The sequence below is a fragment of the Ambystoma mexicanum genome, chromosome 11 (assembly GCF_040938575.1).
Source record: "Ambystoma mexicanum isolate Mex_15411 chromosome 11, UKY_AmexF1_1, whole genome shotgun sequence".
Classification (NCBI taxonomy): Eukaryota; Metazoa; Chordata; class Amphibia; order Caudata; family Ambystomatidae; genus Ambystoma; species Ambystoma mexicanum.
In genome coordinates this window covers 320,601,159-320,620,889 of record NC_090934.1, presented here as the reverse complement: position 1 = coordinate 320,620,889, position 19,731 = coordinate 320,601,159, and positions in this window count along the sequence as shown.

Here is a 19,731-nt window from a genome sequence, read left to right as displayed (position 1 = left end):
GGAAAGCGACCCTGTCGCTACCACCACCCTCTCCTGCGCTATTAGGATTTCTTAGAAATTGTAGAATTACATCCTCGGAGCCCCCCTTTAGTCCTCCACTGCCTCCCTTGCCCACCCAACACATTCCACACCCTTTCCCACCCCTCACACGACATGCAAACACACTGACAGTTACCCGCTCCCTCACCCATTCCCTTCCCTTTCCTGTCCCTCCCACATAGACACACCGCAAGACACACATAAACTCACTCACAAACACACACATAAACAAAAAAACATGTACCCTGCACTCCTGTGACTTCCCTCTCCCGGCCACACCTGTCATCCCCTTTTTGCACTCACACTTGCAGATGAGGCTGCCACACATGTAGCACGACTGGCCACCCCTCTGGTGTTTAAGATATTTATATCAGATTGTGTCAGCTATAGAGGAGGGGGTGTTGCCAAAATGGTTAAAGATTCATGGAAATGGCATTTATCTAAGGTTGTGGAGCTGGAGAACTGTGATTGCCTTTATCTAAAGCTTAGCGTCAATCAAAATACCACAGTGTTTTTTACTGTTCTCTACAGAACTCCTCAAAAACACCTTCTTTTGAGGAACAATTTCTGTCATTCATGACTCTTTGAAGGCCTGGTTCAACTTGCTGGTCCTTGGCGATTTTAATCTTTGGGCACATGATGATCGTCACTTAGAGGCGAATGCATTGTTGTCAGCCCTGTGCGCAGTGGGCCTTATTCAACATATCAAAGTGCCTACACATAGGCATGGCAACACACTGGATTGGGTGCTCTCACATATCCTTTCTGTATCTTCTCCTAGCTGTACTATCTGCCCTTGGACAGATCAATATTTTATCTCCTCTGATTTCCTTCTAGAGAGTGCTCCGAGTTGGGTCAATTGCCATCCTTGACTCAAAAGTGCATAATTTAAAAAAAAAGCCACACTGGAGGTTTTTGCTGACCTTGCTACACTGCTACTCATTGGTAGGCCTCCCTCCGTGGATATTGATCACCTCCACTGTAGTAAATACTCTTGCCCAAATAAAAATGAGGGTTGTTAAAAGTGAAGTAAAGTCCTGGTTCAACAACAAAATTATAATGAACAGAAAGGTTAAAAGGTCCAGTGAACAGTCTTGGCGCAGACACCCTTGTTTATAGACAAGAATTGCTTACCAGTGGCCCACTGCAGCCTATAAAAAGAGATATTAATGGCCAAGAGGGTGAACTATAATAAAAGAATTGCAGGGGACAAATCTGGACCAAGGGAATTGTTCTCCATCCTCAAAGAGCTTGAGGGTAGTAAACATAACGACAGCAAGTGTCAAATGAGTGGCAGCTGTTGTGAAAACATTCAGCTTGAATTTGGCAGAAACATAGAGCTACACCAATATCAGGCCCCACCAATTAGAGCTGCACAGTGTCCCTTTGATATTAAATCTGGAGATCGATAGCCTAAGTAGTAGGGACAATGATCACCCTACGTTTGACTTCCGTCAAGTTACAGAGGATGATATCCTTTAGGATTATCGCAGGTCTTAAGCCTGACGCTTGCCCTGAGAGCATAATTAAGGGGGCTATTAATTGCCTTGCTCCCATGATCATTTGTATTGTGAATCAGTCCTTCTCCACTTCGAGTGTCCCCATGAGCCTGAAGGAGCTCTGGGTGACCCCCTTGCTTACAAATGCGACCTTTGATCCTGGGATTGCGGGAAATTACCACCCCTATAACCAATGTCTCTTTGTTGTTAAAAATCTTGGACAGGGTGGCTTGTCTGCACCTCCAGGAGCATATCTGTTTGACCCGCGACAATCTGGATTCAGGAAATCTCATGGAACGGAGACTGCATTGATTTCTCTCTGGGCAAATATTGCTGAAAATATAGATAAAGGTCGAGTTGCAATTCTAATGCTGCTCGATCTGTCCACAGCTTTTGACCTTGTGGATCATTCCTTAATGCTTAAAAGGCATACTGAGTTTACCAACTACTCTGAATCGGCTACAGCCTAATTTGAGTCTTTTCTTGGTCCAAGACTTTCTAGGGTGTCAGCTGAAAGAATTTAAGCCATCACCTGTCCTTGTCATGCGGTGTGCCACAGGAGTCATGTTTACCCCCCCAGGCTTTTCAGCCTATACACTCATCATTTTTTCAACCTTCTTGACGAGACAGGGCTGAAATATACAAATTATGCCGATGATACTGAGCTAGTTATCGAGCAGACTGGGAATGATGACAATGATTCCTTGACTATTAGCCATATTTATTGGCTGGTGCAGACCTAAATGGCTTTCAATTTGAAGAAGTTGGAGGAAAGATGCAATTATTTTGTAATTGCTGGTTACAATATACCGGTGGTCCCGTCTGAGAAGACGCTGTGGGTTGATTTTTTATTCTAATTTGACCATTAAAAAACGTATTGCACATCTCAGATCCACCTATTCCTATACCATTACACTTATTAAGCAGATAAGCGCATATCTTTCCATCAACAACCTAGCCTATTTAGCTGGGGCTTTGTTCAATATAAAAATGGATTATTGCAATGGCTTTTAGCCAGTACCTCTGCAGCAGTAAGAGCTGTTAACGGTCTTACGAAGGTGACGCATGTCTCTGAAGCCAGAAGAGAGCTTCATTGGCTAGCAATGTGTCATAGAGTGAACCATAAAATCTTGTCTCTGACACACAAATGCCATGCAGGTAGCCGCCCTGGATATGTTGTGAATAATCTGCAGGAGGCTCGGGCACCTAGGGTAATGAGATCAAACAGAAATAACAATCTCCAGCAGGCACTTGTCAAACCTAATAATCTTTGTGGCACAAGCCTGCTGAGTTTCAGGAGGCTATGAATCTGACCAGTTTTAAGAAAGCAATAAAAATCACTTCTTTAATTCGAATGATTGAGTTGTTTGAATAACTTTTACTCCTGGTGTACCTCTGAATCTGCCTTTTCACATTGGATGCCTGCTTTTTTGTTATTTGTCTATTTAGTTCTGCGTGCACACTGAGGCCGTAGGGCGCGATACGCATCACAAGTAAATAAATAAATAAAACATAAAATAAATAGATCGATTTAGAAAGACCGTCTCAGAGCGGTCTTTCTACATCAATCTTTTTTAAATTGAACACAAAAAAATCACTCTGGACCACTCCAAAACCATGATGGTGGGGATCTATTGTATTATAAAGGCTTCCTAACATAAGACGGCTCAGGGGAAATGTAACAAATATCCTGATATTCCAACGATAACAAGTATAGGCAACATTAGGTAGGCAGTGTTATAATAAGTGTGTCCCGCCTGCCTACCAGGCTTTACACTTATCAGCACGTTATCACCAGGGACAGACGAGCATTTTGATCAATCAGATTGCTCAGAGAACTGGCTGTATCCAACTGTTCAAGAATACATTCCTATCAATCTGTTGGCCACGGCCTGCCACTCCCCTCCCAGTTCCCCCTTGCTAAATATCAAAATACAATCTCACCTGCCTGGCTTCATTTGCGGCCACTCATGACACCCCAGGGCTACACGTCTCTTCTCAGCAGCCCTGAGAATACACTCTTTTTGCATGATAGGGAAAGGTCCGCAACCCTGCATCTCCCTCGTCTTCATCTTCACAACCTTGTGCCCGGCTCAGCCACTGCCCTGCATATTGGTCCTCTGTTCATAGGCTGAGTAGTGTGGGTTCACCTTGCTGCTCTTACCAGATCCCTACCTTATAATAAGTTACAGACAACTTTGTGTGTATGGAAAATTTGTAGGCCGTAGGCATTTTATTTTCTTACAGAAAATCCATTATAACAAACATTACATATACATATGCTTTTGGGCACATTGTGTCCAGTTCCGAAGCCGCTCAAGCTCCTTCTGAGTCTTTGTTATCCCTGAGCCTTCATTCCTGGGCACATGCCGCCACACCTGAGTGGGTGTCCTTTACACCCACTCAGGTCCCCCCCAAAAGCCCCCTACCTACAGCCTCTTGCCTGAAGTGCCCTAAAAATGTTGTCGGAAAAACCCCCCATCCCAACCTTTGATAGGTGCACTCCATCTTGGTGGAACATGTCCGGGTTGCTCCGGTGTAAACCATGTCTTATGAAATGTAGACCTGTACTCTTGCAGTACTTCTCTACTGATTTATTTAACTTTTTCCTCGCTGTCTCGATCGCATGTCTCTTTTGTGCCCCATGCCAGATCCTTCTAGGTATTATCTCTGACATAAACATCTCTGTCTTCCACCAGCTGCGAGCCAAGCTATGCAGTGACTCGCAGATCTCTCTTTGCAATTTGCCCCTGTTCGTGCTCACCAGATCATTCCCCCCTAAATGTATAACCAGGTACTCGGGGGGTTCCCTGAAACCTATTAAGTCCGAATGCCTGTCGTGGATGTCCATCCAGTGCATCCCCGGGACGCCCCACCATGACGTGATTGTGTTCCTGAATGTAATCCTTGATTCACCTCTTCCAGCCACCTGCCTGCCCGGGTCACAAAAGAGTGCCCCACTATCCAGGCCGATTTGTAGGGTCTGACCTCTGTGGAAACGGGGGAGATAAATATCATATCAGTTCCTCCCTTATGTATCTCTTAAAACATTGCGATTTCCATCCCCCAATTCGTTTCACCCCCTTCGTCCCCAGGCCCCCCGCCCACGCATAGGTTGCTGCCCCTATCCTGAAGGAGTGCGTCCCAAACTCGGCTGGATCCCATCCCGCCTTTGCCACTGCCTGCTTCAATACCACGTGAAACTGATACCTGCTGAGCGCGCTGCCGTCCCTATGTATCAATAATTGCCCGTCGATTTCTGGTCGCAGATCTAAAAATTCCCTGGTGATGCATCTGGGACAGTGGTCCTTCTCTCTGATGCAATTGAGGTCTATCGCTCTCCCCCTCCCTGTTTGGTCTGTCTTAGATTTCCTTAGCATTATTGACATACCTTTGTCGCCCATACTGATATCTTTCCTTGCCAGGCCGTCCCCTGCCATCGTATTCCTGGCCACCAGTTCCCCTATTCTGAAAGCCCCGTAGTACGAAGCGCGAATGCTGCCCTGAACAGCGCAGTTTCGTATGTGCTGCTGCTTATATTAGGTCGCACTTTCAGTAAAATTATCAACTTCCCAAAATTGCCGGCCTTCTGCTGTCTGGCTTCTTCCCCTCTAGCTTCGCCCATCCCCTCATCGCATATTTTATCTTATCGCTGTCAGTCGGGTCCGGTATGCCCGCCACTTTTGCGGGAATTCTTCAAAGGGTAGGGCCATGAATGGGCACTCCACCCTCCCTAGTTCCACTTCCTTCATGATCTTCTTGGTCACTATCTCTCTGTTTTCCCTAGCTGATTTCAGATTCCTGGGAATGTCTCGTGCTCCTTGGCCGGTGAACGGGATGTTGAACCCCTCAATAAAGCCTCGCCTAATCTGCTCTGCCGCTTCTTGGTCGGGGTAATCTCGGAGCCACTTTTCCATTCTCTCGATCTTTACCGGCGTGGCCCCTTTCCTGCTCCAGCTCTTATTTCCGTGTCTCGTCTCTTCTGCCGCTCGGAGCTGCAGCCCTTGTGCACTTGGAACTGCTGTGGGCTCCTTTGCATTTCTCGCATTTGTAGCTGAATTTGCACTTCCAACCCCAGCTGCATGGTACCCCTTTTTCAAAGCTCCTGCATTCCCCTGGTTCTGTCCGAGCCGTACCCGGGCTCCCACTGCCACCACCTTGTGTTGTTGGGGGCAGGCTGCTCTGCCATCCTCTCTGTGGCCTGAAATTTCCGCTCCGAAAACTCCGTTCCCTGTATCTGTCGTAACTGGAGTCGTATCTTCGGTTACTAGATCTGTAATCTGTCTTGTAATCGCTCTGCCAGTACTGCCTTCTCTGCTGTCCCCCTGTATTCCGCTCCTTGGAATCCCATTTTTCTTTCAGCACGTTAAAGATGTAAAGGTTGAAATTTTCTTCGTCCCAGCCCATGTCCGGGAAGCAGTCCATCTCCTTTCGGAATTCATGGTCGTACTCTAGCCATGCGTCCCCACCAAACGCTGCGTGGACCTTCAGCACCCTCTGTTGATAAGCAACTAACGCCACCGCATCCTCCGGGAATTTCTGTAATATGATTGTCGACATTATGGTAAAGGCCGACATCCAATTATCGAAGTTCCTAACTACTGGCCCCTTTTTGAGTAAACTCTTTTCATCCTCTTTCATGTCTTCGACTGCCACATTCATCCCCCTTTTTTGACAATCTAATAACGTAAATATATCGATCAACTCCTTTCTCCAAATTTTTTCCTTTACTTTGTCGTTTATGTACCAGGCCATCGCTTTCATTGACCTGCCCTGTGCGTCTTTACCCATTGTTGGCCTGCCATACTTCGTCATGAGTGGTGCTTCGTTCCCTACCGTTGCCGCCGTTCTTGTTGCCCCTGCCCCTATGTTTGGGCCTACCGTCGCGCTTTGCAGCGTCGCTACAATTTGCACTACTTGGGGCACTGGGACTACTGGTGTCCCTTGCAGTGTCGGGACCGGAACTTCCTTGGGCTCAACTGGTGCCCTCTGTGGGGGCCTCTTTGGGTTCTATCCCTGCCCCCCCTACCCCACTCCGCTTTTCCTTGCTCACCACTCCTTTCCACTTTACCCAAGCTTTTAGATGATCCCTTTCTTCATCCTCACTGCTGGTTTCCTCTGACGAATTTCCCAACCATTCTTCCCTGCTTTTCTTCCCCCATCTGCTCTTCCTGTCGTTGGTTCTGGGCGACTTACCCGAAACCGTGACGCAATTTTTTAACATCTTTACTATTTTTTTCCCAACATTATTATTCACAGTACCAGGGGAGTTGCTAGGTCTGGAAAAGACCCGGGGCTACGCTGATGTCTGCACTGTTGGGACTGGGGGCTAGCTAGTCTTTTGGCTGTAGCTCCTGAGATTCTATCCGGGGCTACAACCAAAAGATCTGGGGCTATATCCCCCTTAGCCCCCCCTAGCAACGCCCCTGCACAGTACCTTTCCTTTTATCTTTCCTCTTTCTCTTGCCCATCGTCTCCGTCTCCTCCTCCGTTCTTCCTGCCTCTGCTCTCCCCCTCTTCTGTCCTTGTGGCACTTCTTCCTCGCCCTCGCTGCTGCTGTGTTCGAAGAACAGTAGGGGGGATGCTGCCTTCGGCCTTTCTTCTTTCTGCATTACTTCCAGCACCCATTGTGCGCCATACTCCTTCTCTGCTTTTCTTGCCCATTCTGAGAATTCTCGGGCCCTCTTCGCTCTCCCATCCGCCATCTTTCTCGTCTGAATTCTGCCGGCCCCGCTTCCGTTTGGCAACAGCAACGACTATCCCTCTCGCTTCGGTGTCGTCTCTGTTGCCGCGTTAGTCTCAAGCGACGAACGCTGTATAAAATTCGTGAACCCACAAGAGCTCCGTTTATTGAAGGGTCGAAAGCGCGTGAGCCCGCAAGAGCAAACGTTTTTCCTTTCCCTTCTCCAGGTACCAAGAGCCTACCCGAGAGAGGTGAGCTCTTACCAGGTTTGTGCCGCCTCTCCTTTTCCAGGCTTACTTATATCCCCCCGGCCTTTTGTTCCTTCCTGGGGGCGGCCTGGTTACCCCCTGACCTCCTGTTGTTATATTTCGCACCTACCCAGGTGCTGCTTCCTGCCCTTCCTGGGCCTTTGTTTCTTGTGGTGCCCTTCGGACGCCCCGCCCTACGCTTTTGCGCTGTTTTCCCCCCACCCCGCGCCTAAACTCCCAGACCCTCTATCGTTCCGCATTTCATGCGGCCCGGGGCCTGGGTCAGTCTCTAGTACAGCTCCTTCAATGCCGACATCTTCTCAGCTGCAGTTGCCCTTCCTCCATCACCTTCTCATGCATCCTGGGTCCACGCCGAGCTGCTCTACCTGGATCTGATGCCAAAACTGCCAGGAGTGGAGGACTGTAACGACCGTTACAGCCCCCCATGACGGTCATCACTGTCTAACTGACGCTAGCGCTAGTTAGAAATGTGGTAATATTTGTAAGAACATTAAACATGCAATTACTGGTTAGACTCCAATTTCAGATTGCAATAAACTATACGTTCATTAACGTTTCATATGGTTTACCACTTCATTTTAGCTAATTCATTTTCATCAGACGTACAACAATTGAAAATGTGTAGCTACTTTAATCTAGTAAACGTTGTTTTATATATTTGAAAAAAGTAACATTTATATTAAGGCATAATACAATATTTATTTCAGCATTATACTTATTTTTATAAACGGTTAAATTGTGTTTTGACCTGAATGGTCATCAAGTTTTTTATATGTTTTTATTGCGTTTTTCTGATGAATTTCTGATAATATTGACGATTATCCTTTATTTCACCCCAGGGTACTCTCCACTCGTAGTTGTGTGTCATGATGCTTCATGCTTCACTTTGATCTGTTCATTTTGTGTGAATTTTGATATTTGACATAAATCTTGCTTTGACAGTGCAGCAGTTTGTGTTCATTTAAGCCCTATGACAGGTCAGGTCCTAAAATGGCATAATGTATTTTTGTTTTGTTTTTTGGCTGTGGTCCTGCTTGACATTACAGGCACCGTAAAGGGAAGGACAGCAAGCATTTATACACAAAATGAAAATTCCTGCCCATGACCCAATCTGGAGTAGACTACCTTCGACTTAGTCCTTAAAACAGATGTCAGAATGTAGTCATTTTTTTTAAATGAACATGGATTATGTAATGTCTGCTCTTGACACATTAGAACTGAGTCCTTCACGGACACTGGTGTTCTGAACATAATATTTAGGGACAGGCATACATGTCGTCCTTCTTTGGAAAAAGAAAGGCGGAAATTGCAATTATTATTAGTTTGGGCTACTAGGTGTCACTTGCACCATCTATAAGCCAACACTGTTGCATTAGAGTACATCTAGGGAGTGATGGCCTTTGAGAAGAGACACACAGTTTGTAGGTGTGGTTTGGTTATTTGCCCCTCCCCCCACTGACTGCCCATGGCCATGCCAATCTCTATGGCCATTCCCACTCAGTTCCTGCCCCTCCCCATCCAAAGCACATCCTCATCAGAACTCTTTGAGCTTGCTTTGATCAAGCCTTACCATTGAATGTTGCACTCAAAGGGCCTGCCAGTGTTTTTTTCAAAGCAGTCTTCTGAGAGTTAATTACTTAATTGGAGTTGCAAAAAGCTGGTACTAGTGCAATAAAAATTTCTTAAACAGGTCTGCCTTCAGCCACTCGATTTATAAGGATTGTGTGTGTCCTTTACCTTAGTGAATGAAATGTGCCTGGGCTACAGAGAAGCAGTGATCAGGGATCTTTCAAAGGGAATTCTCACACATAGGGCCTCATCACGAGTTGGGCTGTATTCCCGGCTGTGATACCACCAACTGTAATAGCCCTAGCACCAACCGGCCCGGTGGTATTACCACCGGTCACGGGTTGCGCCTTAACGGTAAATCCCCATTCCTGTTTGGGTCCAGTGGATCCAATGGGGAATTTTCGGTGCTAATACTGTGGGCTAATACAGCCGTCTGCAATACCGCCAAAAACAGGGATTTTTACCTCCAGAAAAAAGCTGGAGGTAAAACGGCCAATTTAGCGCCCAACTCGTGATAGGGCCAGCCCTTAAATGCAGCGGTAATACCGTTACCACCGCATTTAAGGGCTACAGCCCAACTCGTGATGAGGCCCATAGAGGTAATGTGAAGGTATTTGCTAGCACACTCTGTTAGCTAGCGGAAGACATCCCCGTGCCACCCCTTTTCCAGATACCCGGTAACCCAGCTCAGGACAGCTTGTTCCAACAGTCTATTACAGGCAGGGACGTGAGTCATTCCAGTCTGCACAGTTGTGTAATGCGTGTCAGGAAACAAGGTGGCAGAAGATTGTCGTTTTGCCAATAGAAATATTATCATTACATTTCCAATCCGAGTTGAAGGTGTACGGTGCGCCCAACAGGTTGCGGCGTTATGTGTGTCAGTAGACATGTAAGTGCACAAAGATATTAATACAAAGACGTCTCGGACAGAGGATGGGCAGTGTCCTGCCTTAGGTCATTAGGTCTAGGCGGACACAGAGGATGGCGTGGGCCAGTCAAGCCGCACCTATACATCCTGTATCCTGCTGAGGGCTATGTATGGAGCTGATGTAAGTCAATTGATTATTAATCCATCAGATCCTGTATCTAAGGTGCCTCCTATCAAATGGCTGAATTCTTGGGACCGTGGTGGGTCTCCTTGATTTTGGCAGTTTTGAAATGATATTCTTATTTAGCATTTGGTTAACGTGTTGTTCTGTATGTGTCCCAAGCCACAACAACAAACACAATCTGAAAATAGAACGTAGGGTATATATCGGATGTCTACCACGGGTATCCCTCCCTAGGCATGTAGACAATCCTACCCGTTCTTCACATTGTAAAGGTAAAAAATCCCGGCACACCTGCATTCCACATAATGGCAGGCCTTCCAACCATAGAGCATTGGAGTGTATTTCTTTTGTTGGGGATCCACAGCTGCACCTATTAGTTGGTAAGTCATTGTGCACTTGAAAAGAACATGTTACACACTCAAATCCACCCACAGCTGTGCAGATACCTTGGATTTGGGTCTTTAGCATCCTGTAATATTATGCGTCTGCATTTGAAGGTGAACTTCATTGTGGCTACTAGTTTTGGCAGGAGAGTTTGTAAATGCAGAATCCTAACTTTCATCCTTGCATAGTCATCCATAGGGAAAAGGTTGGCTTCCAGGCTCGGTGCCCTTCTTTCCATACACTTATTATGCCTTTCTTTGGCTTGCATAGTCTTCCATAGAGAAGACGTTGTTTTCCAGACATTGCCTTATTTCCATAGACATACTATGCCTTTCTGTAACTTGCAAAGCCTCGCATAGCGAAGATGTGTATTCCAGGCTTGCTTCCCTTCTTTCCATACACCTACTATGCCTTTCTTTGACTTGCATAGTCTTGCATTGTGAATACGTTTTATTCCTGGTTTGCTGCCCTTCTTTCCATAGACCTACAATGCCTTTCTGTGGCTTGCATATTGATACATAGCAAATAAGCTGTCTTCCAGGCTTGCTGTACTTCTTTCCATAGACCTACTATGCCTTTCTGTGGTTTGTATAGTCTTGCATAGCAACTAGCTTTTTTGATTGATTGATTGTTTATTTGTATAGTGCCTATACACAAAGTGTTTCAAAGCGCTTCAAGGAGGGAGGGAACTGAGGAGAAAAACAAATACATTCTTACAAGTCCTTGAAGCAGATCAGAATGTGAAAAAGTAACTATCAATCATAACAGATAGTAAGTACAAGTGCATGGAACAAAAAGGGAGAGGTGGGGGCAGACAAAACTAGCAGTAACATTACTATACCTGATGACAAGTGTTGCAGTGCAAGAATGACTAGAGGAGGGAGGAGGAGGGGAGGGTTAGAAGAAAAGGAAGGGGTTAGGTGAGGAACAAACAAGTAACTATCAAAAAAGGTCGACGACTGTTAAGATAGTACAGGGGTGGGAGTGGGAGGATAAGACAAGAGGGAAAAAGAGGGGGGCAGACAGACTATAAGGTAAGTTCTGATAAAAGGTTTACTAGGGGGGGCGAGAAGGCTGCACAGACAGGCAGCTATGGATTACTATTCCTATCAGCAATTGGGGTAGTGCTAGAATTTGACAGCGGAGAGGGGAAAAAGGTAGGGAGGGAATGAAGGAGTGACTTGCTGCCCTTCTTTCCATATACCTACTATGTCTTTCTGTGGCTTGCATAGTCTTGTATAGGGAAGATGCTGTATAGCCAGGCTTGCTGCCCTTATTTCCATAGGCCTACTATACTACTAAAAGGTCAGTCCCTCATTGGTGAAATCTTTCAAAATCCCCCCCTAAGTATAAGATTTAACTTCTTTAATATCAGCTAAACAAAATGGAGATTGTACAGATGTGGGTTTTGTAATAGTGTAGTCATTGTTTCACATAAATGATAAGCAATACATTCTTGTAATTAATTGATCAATACCTAAGGTTGGGCTTATTGATAAATATGTAACCCTAAGAAAAATGAGGCTATACGTAACATTTGAAATCTAAATACAGCGTTTGACAAGGTCCCAGGGTGTTGTTATAGAGCAACTTGTGTAATAAGGGGATTCCAACAGCCCCCCCTTAAGGCAATACACAGTGAATTAAACTGTAGTAAGATGGAGTGCTGATGGGAGGGTTACCAAGAAAACACCAATGGAAATGAACGTTTGCCAAGGACATGTATTACTTCCAAGCTATTTTGTCTTTTTATTAATGGTATACTTGATGTATTGATGAATTCACCATGTTATGCACCAACTTTGGCCTGGGAAAATTGTCCAGTGTTAATTTTTGCAGATGACGTAGTACTTCTATCCTTGACAACGCAAGGTTTGGGAAAACAATTGCTAGTGTTTGATGAGTTTTGTGATACAAACAGACTTTTCATAAATGTGAAAAAACTAAGACAATGATCTTTAGGAAAAACAACACAAAAGGGGTGAACTGGCTCAGTCAAATTCTTAAACAGGAATGTGTTGTGCAGGTAAATGAGTATGATTTTTTGGGTGTTGGATTTCTAGACAAATGCAATTGGACAAATTGCTATGGTGGTGCCATTGCTAAATGTGCCCGGGAATTTGGTAATGGGGCAGTACAAGTATCCTTGGAAGCATACTCTGCCTAGGTTAGACAAGCAGCACTTTATGGGGTAGAGCTATCAGGAGGAATGAATTTCAGTAGACTAACTTTAAGTGAAAATAACCTTATTAAACACGTGCTCGGGCTTCCAAGCAGTACTCCTAATATACCTGTTTTCCTAGTGGTTGATGGGCAGAGAATTGCCTCTTATGTAAGTCAAAACCCCTATTTTACTGGGTCAGGGTATTGTCATCCAGGGCTTGCTGCATATAGATCGGCACTTGAAGACATTATGTGCTAGGAGGGAGGTTGTTCTCTGGCATCGATGAGATACCTTAGGGAGGCTTTTAAATCATTGGGTTTTAGTGAGTGCTGGCACGATCCTCAACTGATAGGTCATGAGTTAAAAAGTAAAAAAACGGATCAAGGTAGCACTTACGTATAGCGAAGCAAGTGGAACCCTCGTTGATATCGTAAGTAGCAACAGAGGAAGGAAATATTGGGACCTAAAACCGAGCCTTGCATATGAAAGTTATTTATACATTGTGAAACCAACATTCTCAAGGAGTCTTTATCTCATCGGAAAAGATGGATCTGTGAGCAATTAAAATAATGTCTTGCTTGTTCAAATGAAATCGAGACTGTAATGCACTTTCTTTCATTTTGCCCCTCCTACTATCATTTAAGGAAGAGATATCTTATGGCACTATTTAGCCACAGATCAGTCAGAACTGTGAACAAAGTCCTAGCATTGTGAGTTAATTCAAAACATGATTTAGCTGTTCATTCGGTGGTTAATTATCTCACGAGTTCATGGATGACAAGATCACGTTGTATTATTTAAACCAGCGGCGACAATTCAATTTAGTGTCTTGAATGTAGTAGTCTGTCTGCATTTAAGAGTTTACCAGCATACCAGTCCTATGCCAGTGCAGGGTACATTGATTTTATAATAGTACGTACTCTTTAAAATCTGTGTATTCGAATTTTTATAGGAATGAAAGGGAATACTATGATGTTGTTTAACTAATGCTGTTTTAAAAATAATAACCTTGAGTAATGTATTTTGTCAATTGTTCTTGTTGATGTATTACACATTTTGTTTGATTTATATTTGTATTTTTGATACTTGAATGGTCTGCTGACCGAAATAAATGTACACTGACTGACTGAGTGTAATTAATTGCCATGTAACTTGAGGTGAAGCCTAACACCATTGTTCGACAAACAAAGCAAAAAGGACTATGTTCCTGTTGGTACTCCTTTCTGAAACGCTTGCCACACCTTTACCTTCCAAACCTGAAAACATAGAAATACACCCAGAGCATACGATAGCTTGAATCTACTACAAACAGTAAGAGACGGGAGACAGGGTGCTTTGTAAAAGCTCAAAATATGTCCTGTGCGAGTACCCAAGTTATGGAAAATCTGTAATTACTAGTCGCATTCGCCCCTATCTCACCTTTGTCCATATTCATCCTCCCCACCCTCATACATTTAAACATTGTAAACCCCTTACATTTTTAAACAAAGCAGTCTAGAAAAGGGGATGTAGTAGCTTTTAGAAAGCCTTGTAACAGTGTTAAAAGAAGGTATTATTCAAGTGTCATGCTGTCACCTCGGCTTGTCAAAATGTAAATGAGCACAATGCCAGTTTAGGTTAATTTGAGCCATGGACCTACTGGATTTCCAAGGTCCTTGCAGATCAACTCCAAAGGGTGATTGGCAGTATGTGCACAGTATGCAGAAGAACGGCATTGCCATTTCCCTTTCCTCCTTCATTCAGTGGGAAGAAGCTTCAATCATTATTTGTAGATCACAAGGTGTAAAGGGTTTCCTCTGTATATGGAAGACAACCCACGTTGTCCAATCCCTCATCAATAAAAACAACTGTGTGAGGACTCTTTCCCTGAATATGCCCCTATCCAATTGTAGGGTTGGGTTTGTCAGCTGTTCTGGTCTTCAGATAGGCCATCAATTCTTTTTTTTTAATTATCTCTTCTGAAATGGATTACCTGTACGTATATCTCTTATAAATCTTCATTGCATGTGTCCTGAAAATATGACTACTGCTGTATCTTGTCTTTCCCTGCATCCTACCCTGTATGCATGGAATGCTGTGAGTGACTGACATGGAATGCTGCGTGTGAGAATGTTATGTTCTGAATGGTTCTGTGTATGTCAGTTGAGAAGATGGGTTGACTGAGAGGGAATGCCGTTGGATGTGTCTGTCTCTATGGATTTACCTGATGTAGCCTGTACCCTGTACCTGGATCCAGAACATAAGTAAAGAAGTTGCCTGTTCGTAGACTGGTGTCAGTATCATAATTGGCCAGGAATCCAACTTATCAGCTACCTTTCAATATTTAGTAGTCCACAAGAAAACCCACATGACTTCATTATATATACATATTTGACATGGACTACTTATTTTATCTGGTCTCCCATAAAACTCACTTTTACATTGAAAGCCTTAATGAATATTCTATATGGCCTTTGCACGAGATAACTGATCCTGGCCCAAGGTCCCCAGTTGAACTCCAGGCATCTAAAAAATGTAAGGGACACTTTTTCATTGGCCAAGAAGGGTAGAATGTACATTCATGCTTCTACAGGTTGTTTGGTGACAGCAGAAGACTCCATCTGCATTACTTAATACGTTTGTATCAAAATAAGGTAAACTGCTTGATTGCATACAATGTACTAATGAGGCAATGTTGGTTTGCAATAAGTGCCATGTGACATCATAATGAAAATGCTGGGCTGAGCCGAACCGCAGAAGCTATCAGACTCAGATTTTGATTTTCTATTCAAATAATATTATCGTGAACTACAGTCTTTTTCAGGAATTAGTGCCCCTTTTCAAAGTCATTTAGAGGATCAATGTGTTATTCCATACCAGTTAGTGAATGTACAGAAACCAGAGTTAACCATTAATGGCTACCATAGCCTACGGATGCGGCAATATGGCAATTACCTTCAGAGCAACTGGCCTTGCGGCAGTCCGGTAAACACGTTTCCACTCCAAATTCAGTTCACTCAGGGTCCAAATATGGTTGTGGGCAATGAAATGAAAACACCAGACAATGATGGTGACTGTTAATACATGCAAGTAAGCAGCTGGATGGGTGAGGAGAGAGGGACGAGGAGAGAGGGAGGCTTATTTCTATTTCCAATATTTCTGCCCAGTAAGGCGCACTGGGAAACATGGGGAAGAGGAATACTGGAGCAGCCCTGAAGGAGGGGGGTGGGGGGGAGAGAAGAGAGAGAGAGAGAGAGAGAAAGATAGAGAGTGAGAGAGAGAGATAGCGAAAAAGCAATAGCGAAATAGCAGCAGAGGAAAGCAGAAGGGAATGGGCAGACAAAAGCACAAAAGTTAGGTTTGGACTGTGGTGGTGTTGTAACTCCGCTTGGCATGAGTATCGCAATTTTTTGAGTGTATGAAGTGCAGCCTGTGTTCTCTGTAAGGGTGTCATGGAATGTGTGGATGTTAAGGATTAATGGCGTGTGTGTGTGTTTGCAAGCTGGATGCGTGCCAGCGTGCCAATGATAGGCAGATGTGGAGAGGCCGTCACTGTGTGTTGGACTTATACTCTGGCTCCAATGCCGTTTCTGCAAGTGGTCACGTTGCAGGTCGAATGAGTGGAGAGCAGAAGGATGGAAAGCTATCTCTCCCTAATGGATCTTCTTCATATATGTTGTGCGGGCTTAGAGCCGCTGGAGACCTGCTGCTTGTGCTGTGCATCAGGGGAGTGAAGCCTTTAAAATCCTAAGTGATGGAGAGTCCCAAGACAGAGCTGCCAGAACATCATCACTTAAGTTAATGCATCCGCGGCAGATGTTCAAAATGATCCCTATCCAGAGTGTAGGGTTTATGGAGCCCAAACAAATCATGAAGCCCCGCCTCTTTCAGAGGAAATTACAGACTTTCACTGTTGATTTATCTGAAAGCCATATGGATTTTTCAAGTTAATCTGCAATTTGTATGTATGCCACATAAACCGTCAATTAAGGGGACCCTCTATGAAACAGGTGTCACTCAGTGGCCTTTGCTATGGCCTAAAATGCAAACTACATTCTGAAAAAAGTGAATCTTCATGTTAGGTAATAGAATGACACAGTGACAGGTGCAGGTTTAGAATGATAAAACACGCCATTGCAAGTTTAAACTGTAAATTGTAATGGTTTTATGGTATTTTACAGTTAACAAAATATCAACTTTTAATAACACACAATAGTACACCAAAGTTCAATCCAAAAGTAAACCTAAAAATAAAAGCTCCATTAATAAAATCATTCAATAATGATCTTAGCCCAAGCATCAGTTTGCCTGCACATTATGCCAGAATCTTCATGATGTTGGTTAATCTTTTCCATAGAATGGTGAGAAATATTATGCATGCTTTATCGACAACCCTTCATAAAAAGATTTCAAAGAACCTCAGCTGTAGAGTTCCCGTCAAGACCAGCTGAACTTAGAGCCTGCAATCGTAAAGTCAGTTGTGAAGAGCACTCAGTCAATAGATATCTGGCTTATTCCAATTGCAACTCGCCGCACAGGCAGCAGTGTCTAACACTTCTCAGGATTTTTTGGCAAGCTCCTTTAATCTCAAAAGACTTCACAGTGCTAAATTTCAGTCGAAGATGGTCTCAAACCAAAGAATTGGCCAAAAAGTGATTGATATATCTCAAAGCTAACTTCGGGTCCTGGATATATTCAATATACGCAGCAGCGTTACATTTGGTTGCCAAATTAACTATACATTGTTCCCGGCTTGATTGCAGTAATAAGGTCTTCAAAACTTTCCTAAATTTGCTAAGTAGCACTGCAAGGGCATTCTCTGGGGCTAATCTAACACTTCTGTCGGCAATCAACCTAATTTTCACTAGAAAACTAGTAGGCATATGGCTCGCTTTGGACTGTATCACCCCCTGCATCAGGCCATTCAATGTTTCATCTGGGGCATTAACTGTCTCATCTGGGGCATTAACTAGCGTCCAAATCATAGTCAGAGAACACAAATGAAATTTCACATATATTGGTGCAATGCTAAATTCCCAAACGATCATTTCCGCTGCGGTATAGGAAGGCAATCTTAGCAGTTTCTTTAAAACGACTGTTTCAGTTTTAGTCAGCTCTGTCATGTACCTGAAAGCCTATATCTTAGCCCCATAAAGGAGAATAGGAAGAAATGTGTTTTGATATAACTTGATCAGGGTGCCAAAAGGGTTCCTTTGTGCTTATGGGTTAAGGAACAATAATGCCAGATGTCAGAGAAGTCTTCATTTTGGCATGTTTCAAATGCAAAGCCCTTTCAGACTAGAGTCCAAATGTAATCCCAGTTATTTATATTTAGAGTCTACTCCAATTTCCTCCCCATCCATATGCCAGTTCATCCTTGTCATCTTCTTACATGAAAGACTCAAAATCATAATTTCTGTTTTGATGGTATTCATTTTCAAGGTGTTTAATGCAGAATATACTTTCAAAGTACAAATTCACATACATTTATAGATACAATGGGCCTCATTATGACCCTGGAGGTATGGGGTTAACGGCGCCGGTAGAGCTGCCAGCGCTGTTAACCCCATGCCGCCTCATTACGAGCTCCGCTCGCAGGCGGCCCAGCATGAAAACAACAGGCCCATCATTAGCGGGCCTGTTGTTAGCATGGTCCCCATTCCCATTGAGCCCTATGCGGGCTCAATGGGAATGGAGATGTACCGGGTCCGGGTTCCTTGAATGGGGAAATACCTAGGTCGGAATGGGCTGGTATTTCCCCATTCAGGGAACCCGGACCCAAGTTTGGGGATAGTCATGCCCTTATTAATGTAGTAATATATTTTAAAGGCAAGTGTTGGCTAGTGCAGCATTCTCTAACTGTTATACATTACCTGTTCACTGTTAAAACTACCTGTATTATAAAGCACTGTGTTCCAAAGGGGAAAAAAAAAACATTTTGAATACTCACCTGCACTTATCCTATTGGCTGATCCTGAAATGACTGGGTTTTCTGTGTCCCAGAACAGGCGCATGTCGTTCTTCATGCGGTAGAATATATGATTATATATTTGTCTAGTAATATGTTCAGGGAGTGGTCTGTGGTGGTTTGTGCTGCCCTTTGAATCTGATTGGCCAACGCAGGTGCCACCCCATTATTCTAAACTATGATCATGTGTGTGTAGGTGTGCGTGTGTGTGCTTGTGAGCTTGCACTTCATGCCACCCCAGCGTGAGTCAGTGCCCCACTTTGGGGAGAGGGAGTGAGTGGCTGCTCGAAGTGGCTCCTGTCAGAAGTGCTGATACTTCAGGAAGAAATAAATTCACTTTGGCAAAGGAGAAGAGAAGAACTTGCAGCCTCTTTGGCCTTCTCCACCTGCCCCAGGTTATGGACCCCTTCAGTGGTGCTCTCGTGACAGGGCAAGGTGGACGACTAAGGCCCAGGAAGTGGCATCGATCCCCGAATCGATCTAGCACCATTCCCGTTCTGGAACAGGGAGTTCTGCTGCTCTGCCTGTTGTAAGAAAAATAATGCTAAATTACAAATGGCAAGAATAAATCTCCTGGTTACAGTTCCCTACACAGATGCTGCACAGGGAGGTGGGGACAGGTAGGGAACAGCTCGGAGCAATTTGGGTTTGGGTCTCTAGTGGACTAGATGAATGGATTTAGCTGCCTCGTCAGCCATATATACTGCTACACTTACCAGCTAATATTGCTCTAATAGAAACCATCAGAGAAGCCCAGAATCTGGACTCTGGTAGTCAAAGCTGGCCACAGGGGTTCTTTTGGTAAATTCTCTTTTTGTAAATTTCTCCCGCAGTGCCTTAAGTGGCACTGGAAAATGAGCCAGGTCTCATCAAGGGGGCGTGGCCTAATAACGAATGAGAGGGAGCTTCAGGCATTTGAAAAATAAGGCCTCTGCTTCCAGCGGCCTCAGCTTTCTGGAATAATGGTGGCGCTGGCCAAGGGGCATCTCTTGCTTGAAGAGATACCTCACAGGTGCGGGGCCACCATTATGCATTGAAGGCATTTATTTCTGTAGCATTGAAGCTCTCGCACCTGAGAGAGAGCTTCAGGCATTAGAAAAAAAGCCTTGTTCTGTAGCGGCTGAG